Source organism: Protopterus annectens, chromosome 3.part0, assembly GCF_019279795.1.
Source record: "Protopterus annectens isolate FY-2018-M chromosome 3.part0, PAN1.0, whole genome shotgun sequence".
NCBI classification, from domain to species: Eukaryota; Metazoa; Chordata; order Ceratodontiformes; family Protopteridae; genus Protopterus; species Protopterus annectens.
The window spans coordinates 486,723,101-486,730,538 of record NC_056731.1 but is presented as its reverse complement, the minus strand read 5'-3'; positions in this window follow the sequence as shown (position 1 = coordinate 486,730,538).

Below are 7,438 nucleotides of genomic sequence, written 5' to 3'. Positions count from 1 at the left end.
GTGACAGAACCCACAGGGTCAGAGTTACTGGCGCCATGTCAGACTCAAAGCCTGTCACAAGTGGTGTCCCACAGGGCTCAGTCCTGGGCCCACTCTTGTTTGGCATCTACTTTTCCGAAGTACAAGCAAACACAGGAGGGTTATGGCTGACAAAGTTTGCAGATGACTGCAAACTAGGCGCCATAGTAGAAAACACATCTGACACAGATATCCTTCAGAAGGGTCTCACAGAAACGGATAACTGGTGCCAGAGCCACGGCCTAAAGTTAAATGCCAAAAACTGCATAGTCATACCCTTCGGGAAAAACAAGGTTACCCCTAGCTACCAAATAGGTGGCAATCCACTGAGCACAGAAGAAGTTATCAGGGACCTGGGGACCCAGGTTGATAGTAGTCTGTCATTCGACACCCATGTAGCTAAAGTAGTTAGGAAGACCTTCTACATTGCCCACCTTATCATGAAGGGATTCTCATCTAGATCAAGGGAGGTTATAGTCTCCCTTTACTCATCACTCATCATTCCAATGATTGAGTACAATGCCCCATTCGGAATGTATCTGACCCGACACTTGCAGCAGCTGGAGAGGCCACAAAAGTTCCTCACCAAAAGGATAAAGGGTCTCAAAAATCTATCCTATGCTGCCCGACTGAAAGAACTCCAGCTCTATTCAGTCGCTTACCGCTTGCTCAGAGGTGACCTTTGCCTAACATACAAGGCCATGTCAAACCCAGATTTGATGAATATGCTTCACCTCAAAAAATCTAGATCCATCAGAGCCACAAGGGCAGGAGACTTAAACCTCGACACGGCTATTAATAGGACGTGCTGGAGGGATAGATTCATCACCCAAAGACTCCCTATGCTGCGGAACAAAATCCCGGTACATGTGAGGCAGAGCACCTCGCTGGCCTTGTTCAAGAGAAATCTTGACCAATGGATGGGATATCGCAGATATACCCCAGGGATTACCTCAGTGTCACTGCTCGACAGAGGCACAGCAAAATAACGGGTATAGTTCCCCATACTAAAGGGGTGGTGTAAGCCACAAAACGATGGGCTAGGCTTGTAAATGCCCTCGGGCAGATAGCCTAGTATGAACCTATGAACCTATGAACTTATATTTCAGTCAGATAAGTACACTGCCCTATATACTGTCCTACAAAATTATGACCCTATATGGGCCCTCTGCTACAGCGATCAACATTTGCTGAAGGTGCAGAACGCCTATAATGCAGCCATTAATACTTTATACACCAGCTGTATTGGCAACATCTGGAATTGTATTACCATACCTATTAGAATCTATGAGAATCCGCAAACCTTCAAACATCACCTAAAACAGTTCCTGCATGACTCCTGGATATGCTCATGCCTTCCCCATGTCTAGATTAGTCTTTTCACCCATTTAGTAAGGAGATGTTCCTACTTATAGACACAGCATCCATCCTGAAACACCTATTCTCATTATATTAACTGCCCTGCCTAGCTATCAGTAAACCTTAATTTGCCTTAATCTCTTCATACAAGTATACCTCAGTACTTTCCTGTCTACTGTTGGTATTAACAAGTTTTGCAACATCACACCTCAGCTTCATCCACGTACACTGTCTCCTCTTCCCTACCTGTGTCCAACCAGTAGTATATCAGCATACCATCTACTGTCCTCTTGTGCTAACAGATAATCTTTCTCCTGTCTACAGCTCGTCATTTTTTGCATTACTATTGCATCATCCAGTGAAACATTGTTTCTGTTCTTAAAAAGTGGTGTCATTGTAAATCTCTGCAATTAGGTATATATTGTTTCTCCCACATTTGCTGCATTTTATTCTCCTCTGTAAGTCTAGTATATTTTTATTTCATTTTTTTTTCAGACTGCTTGTATGACTATTACCTTGCTTAATTTCATCACTGCAATAATTATTTCTTACTATGTACTCATTTCTGTTTTGTTTAGTGGTACTGTTTGTATTTTGATGGATTTCTCTCTGGACCTCTGCTGAAGATCAGAATTGTTGCCCAGTCGAACTTTCCTGGCAAACAAATACTAAAAGAAAGGAAGGAAAAAAAGTAACCACAGATCCTAAAGTGGTACTAGAGATACTTTTGGTAATTCTGGAGATGGGAAACCAAAAATGTCATAAATGGAAACGTTTATGGAAAATGTAACTGTGCCAAGGTAAGAAGAAGAGGCTCAAAATATAACAGCTAAGATAGAAGGAGGTGAGATAAAAATGGTGATGTATAATCAATCAACAGGGAAGTCTACAAGAACAGAGATAGTCCTGTAGAAGTTTGGAAGTTAGGAGGGAAGAAAGTGATAAAGAGAGAGTTTTGTTTTACAATATTTTAAAAGGAGAGACAGTACCAGCATCTCAGAAGAAAGATGTGGTGGCTGCATTAACAAGAGTATATAAAGACACTTCAGTCCCAGTGTCTCATAGACCAATATCAGTAATGAACCATGATCATATGTCTCAACTGTCTAGATTTTCACAGGCTGTCCAGATGTTTGACTCATATTTTTGATCTGTCCCTCCTAAAATGTTTGTTTTTTGCAAATCACTGAGGACTGAAGTCACTAAATAATCACATACATTTGAGTTTCAGACTTCATATCCTTCAGAAAAATGATTAACTCAAATCTTGTTATTCTACTTCAACTTTCTAAGTTTATAAGAGTAATATTTAAAATATATCCCTATTTTTGGGCCTGTATCCCACCATTATTTTAGGCTTTGTCCAGATTTCTTGCACTAAGAGGTTCAGAAGCATCATGGCTCTCGACTATCCCGATTTTTCACAGAATGTTCAGATTTTAGCATCATATTTTTGGTCTGTTCCTCATATTTTTTTTTCTTCTAGAAAATCATTAAGGACTTAAATCATTAATAACTGACATTTGAGTTTCAGACTTCAGACCCTTCAGGAAATGTATACTAACTCAAGACCTGTTATTCTATCAACTTTATAAATTGAGTGATATTTAAAATTTTCTCCCTCATTATTGTTAGCTTTGTTTATTTCTCTTCTGCTGAGAGATTGAGAGGTATGACCATTATTATAAAGTGTTTATACTAGCTAAAAGAATGGCTAAGGTGTTGCCAAAACTGATAACTGTAGATCAATGTGGTTTTATAGTGGGAAGACAAAAATCTGACAACAGTAACAGAACAATGATGACTCACAGGGAAGCAGAATATTGTACAGCAGAAGTGAAGTTTAAAAGAAGTTAGGAAATGAGCAATTTATGTAATGTTGGAGTGAATAACTGTTATATGGATAATGCATGAAAATGTTTTTTTAATTTTTTTCTTTTAATTTCATTAGTACTAAATATATGTGAATCTAATAAAGTTGTTTAAAATATTGTACTTTGTGAACAAATTTGGATGATGTATAGGTACTACATTTTGGTGTTTGGTTCTAACATGCGACAAGGGTATGAGAAAGGAAGCATTATATAGGATATACCTACATAACCTATAGCTAATTCCCATGCAGTCTCTCTCACTCTGTAAATATTGTAAATAGCTTTTGTTAAAAAGTATCTGCACAATATTTTTCCACTATGGGCAATATTGCTCATGCTTTGTATTATTTGATATGTATTTGTACTTGTACTTTTATTTTTATTGGACTGCTATCCTTACTATAATCTGTTTCATGGAGCTTTTCTCCCCGGGCCTCCACTGAAAACGGGCTCTCTGGGCCCAGTGGACTTCCCCGGTAATCAGACTGTAAATAAATAAATATAACAGTAAAGGACAAGGGAGTAGAGAAGACAGGTTGAGGTAGGATAGACGCAAAAATTAGAAAAGGAGGAGTAAAGGGGCAGTGCAGGTATAAGGTTACTACTGAGGAGATTAGAAGAGGGGCAGCTACTGACAGATGGAGGAACGTGGCCAGTGGGGGAACGTAGTCAGGCAGTTGTCCAAAGGACCCAATTCCATGAAGCAGGAAAGGCATGTAGAATTGGTGAGGAAAGGAGTAAATTCAGACTTGGAATGTGTGGTGAAAACTACTCTCATTAAGAGGGAAAGGGTTCTGGAACGTTAATAAAGAAGGACATTGATCTCGTTTTTCAGGAACTAAAGATTACGAGTCTGATTAGGAACTTTAAAAAGAGAAGCTATTTGTGGCTTACTGTAAGTTGTTTAAAGGTGGTAGATAAAGGGGGCAGGTATCCTGATAAGAGGAAGAAAAGTAGGAAGAAGGATAGAGATGGTAGATGAGTGGTAGGATGGAGGAAGATAGAAAGGAAGGAATTCAGAGTAAGGAGTGGATTTTCCTTGTATTTGTGGGCCAAATTCTGATGAATCTGTAGTGTTTATTCAATAGTTTGAACAAATGGTTCTAATTAGGAAAGAAGGAAATTGGTTTAAAATGGAATATATTTCAATGTAGTGCTGCATCAGTGGGTCAGATGAGTCACTGGAGAAGCTAGGATGAATTACAAAAAGGAATAGATATTAAGGCTGATAAGTGTGCTTTCACTAGATGTGAGTGGAGACAGGCAAGTAGAATTGATAGCTGGTACAGGCATCCTACAGATGTAAACAAGTAACATATAGGGAATGCAGTATATCTGAAGATGCAGTGGTTAAGATGGAGTGGGGGTATGGAAAGAGATGAGGATAGAGGTGGAGTTCAGGCCATTGGCAGACAAGGCAAGGTATGGATAGATGCTAGTTATGGTGTGTGAAGAAGTACATGATAGTTCTGGGCAGAGTAGTATAGCAAGTATGGAACGGGATGTGGTCAAGGTGGCCTGGAGAGGAAGATTTATGGGGGGGGGGTAGAACCATAGCCAAGTCATCTAAAAGCATTGGGTTAGTTCAGAAAACTGGTGGCCCCTCAACTCAAAATGTTGAGGATCAGAAAAAAGATGTTCTCAGAGCTATACACCAAAAAAAGTCTTCTGCACTCTGTAACTATAATAAGTCTGTTTGGTACAGTTTGTATAAAATACCAAGATCTAGACTGTAACAGTGAATACCAGATCATGTTAACATGCCATTTGAGCATATTAACTGCTTACACCTGGGGTAGCTACCCCTTCACCCCACCCAATTTATGGCTCTGAGAAAAGGTAATCATTTAGAAAGGATAGAGAGATGACAGTGAGAGAATGGGAGGGGATGTTCAAGCAGATCCAGAGGAAGGTGGAATCAGGAGTCGGAGTGGACAATGAGAATGAAAATGTGGACAGAGACTTAAAACAGGCATTAAATGATGTGGGAGAAACCAAGGCAAGTACTGACCTGACAAGGGAGGGATGTTAGGATACAAGGGGAATGGACAAAGTTGATGAAAAGAATTAAGGAGCAAAGGAAATAAATCATTGTGCTGGGGACTCAAAAGTGTATGAAAAGGAATCTAACAAGGGATATGGAACGTGTTTTAGTATTAAACTGATGTGTACAAGTCTATAAGAAGAGGCCAGGATACTTTTGACACATAGTGGGAAAATGTCTTAGATATGGATGAGATAGAGAGGAGTTAAACAGGGTGATGGCTTGGTCATCTCTCCTCTCCCTTCCCTATCAGTTGCATGAAAGGAGACAAAACAGGAGAACTGGCTGGGCTCCCAAATGACTTTTACAAGGGAGTGAGTTTTGTGATTGCAGAAACTCTCAAGAAAATCTTTAATGAAGCTTTAGACAGTGTGCAGCTTCCATTGTCAATGGATAATGCAACAGTAATGATTCTATACATACAAAATGGTAACTGGAGGAATGCCAAATATTTTATTATACAATTTAGATGTGAAGATTTACCAGGAGTTTGACAGAAAATGAGAAAAATCATTTCCAAAAAGTAGTGGTAGAGCAGAGCTGGTGAAGGGGCTTTTTCACTGTCTGTTCACGAGAGAGTTTTGAAAGATTTTATAGACCAGATGAAAAGGGAAGGCAGTGATAGTCCTCATGAATATCATAAAGCCTTTTACTGTGTGTTGGGAGACTTTGTGGTGAAGAAGCACCGTAGGTAATATTTATAAATAAAATGTGATCAAGCAATGTAGTACAGCGAGGCATACATCAGAAGTGTGCACTGTCAGCAGGTCCCTTTCTTATTAAGGTACTAGTGCAGAGAATAAAAAAAGAATATCAGCTGAAGGGATGGAAAATAAGCCTGTGATATTTTATTTACTGATGATCTTGCTTCCAGTGGACATACACAGTCAATTACAGGAAGTATTATAGATTTTTTTCTGACTTTGATTAGTCGGCAGGGTTATGTTTTCACCAGAGAAATTGTTAGTATTAAATGGAGATGTAGGAAAGAAAAGCATTAGTTTTACTTTGGGCAGCAATTGGGGAGACATATTAAGAATTGCAAATGTATAGGGTGATAAAGGAAAAGACGTAGCAATTTACAGTGGAAGTTAGATAAGATGCTGCATTCTTGGGAATCAAAGGTAAATACTTTGAGAGAGAATAAATTTAGTTTGTTTATTTTGCATCATATGTATTTAGTTGGACATAAAAGCTAAGACAGCAAGACAAAATAATAGGCAAGATTCAGATGGCTTGTGATGGGTATATTTGGAAGAGTAAAAATGTAAGTTTTAAAAGGTGAAGGAGTAGAGTATGAAGTCTGGGGTGGGGATCCCTGATTTGAAATTTATATTCCAGCTATAAATATTGCACAGCATTTAAGGGGTTAAGAAGGCAGCGAATTGGAAGGGGCTCTGTGGGAAGAGGGCAAGAAAATGGAATTTAATGGGTCCTATAAAAGGATAACTGAAGAGTTACACGTGGTGAGGAAGTGTAGACTGACAAAACTGAGGGTATGTGACTGAGAACTGTTTAGAAAGTTTTATTAACTAGTGTGAAGAATTTTAGAGAGAGGAAAATAAAGGGCTAGAATTTGAGTATATCAAAAATCTATGGTGTCAAGGGAACTGGTTGTTTCACAGAAGAAAAAGGGCTGAAGGGAAGGGATGACTAAGAAGGGGGAAGCCAAAAGTTGGGCTGGAAATGGATAAGAGGACTGGGTTGAGTTGTGGAAGAAAGGTTGCTGTTAGAGCAGTTAGCATCAAAAGAAGCAAACTAAACATTTGATAAATTACAGAAGCAATGATTTAGGGAGGAGAGCAGTTGGCAGTATGGCAACTTATGGAAAGAGAAAGTTGACAAGGGCATTGGAAAAGTTAGGGCTGGTGGGAGATTATAGTTATTAGTTAAAACTCCATAAATGTATTTATTTTATTTTACATTTGTTGACTGGGATTGTCCGACTGAGCTAATGGCCCTTTTTCAGCGGAGGCCCAGGGAGAAAAGCTCTACATATTTTCAATAAAATGATAAATAGTAATATAAACAAAAACATTGACATTTTCAAGCTGGAACAATAAAAGCACAACAAGTATTTACAGAGTTTAAGTTGACATTTAACTTAAGATATATGCAGAAACGGTCTGCAAAGTTTCTAAGT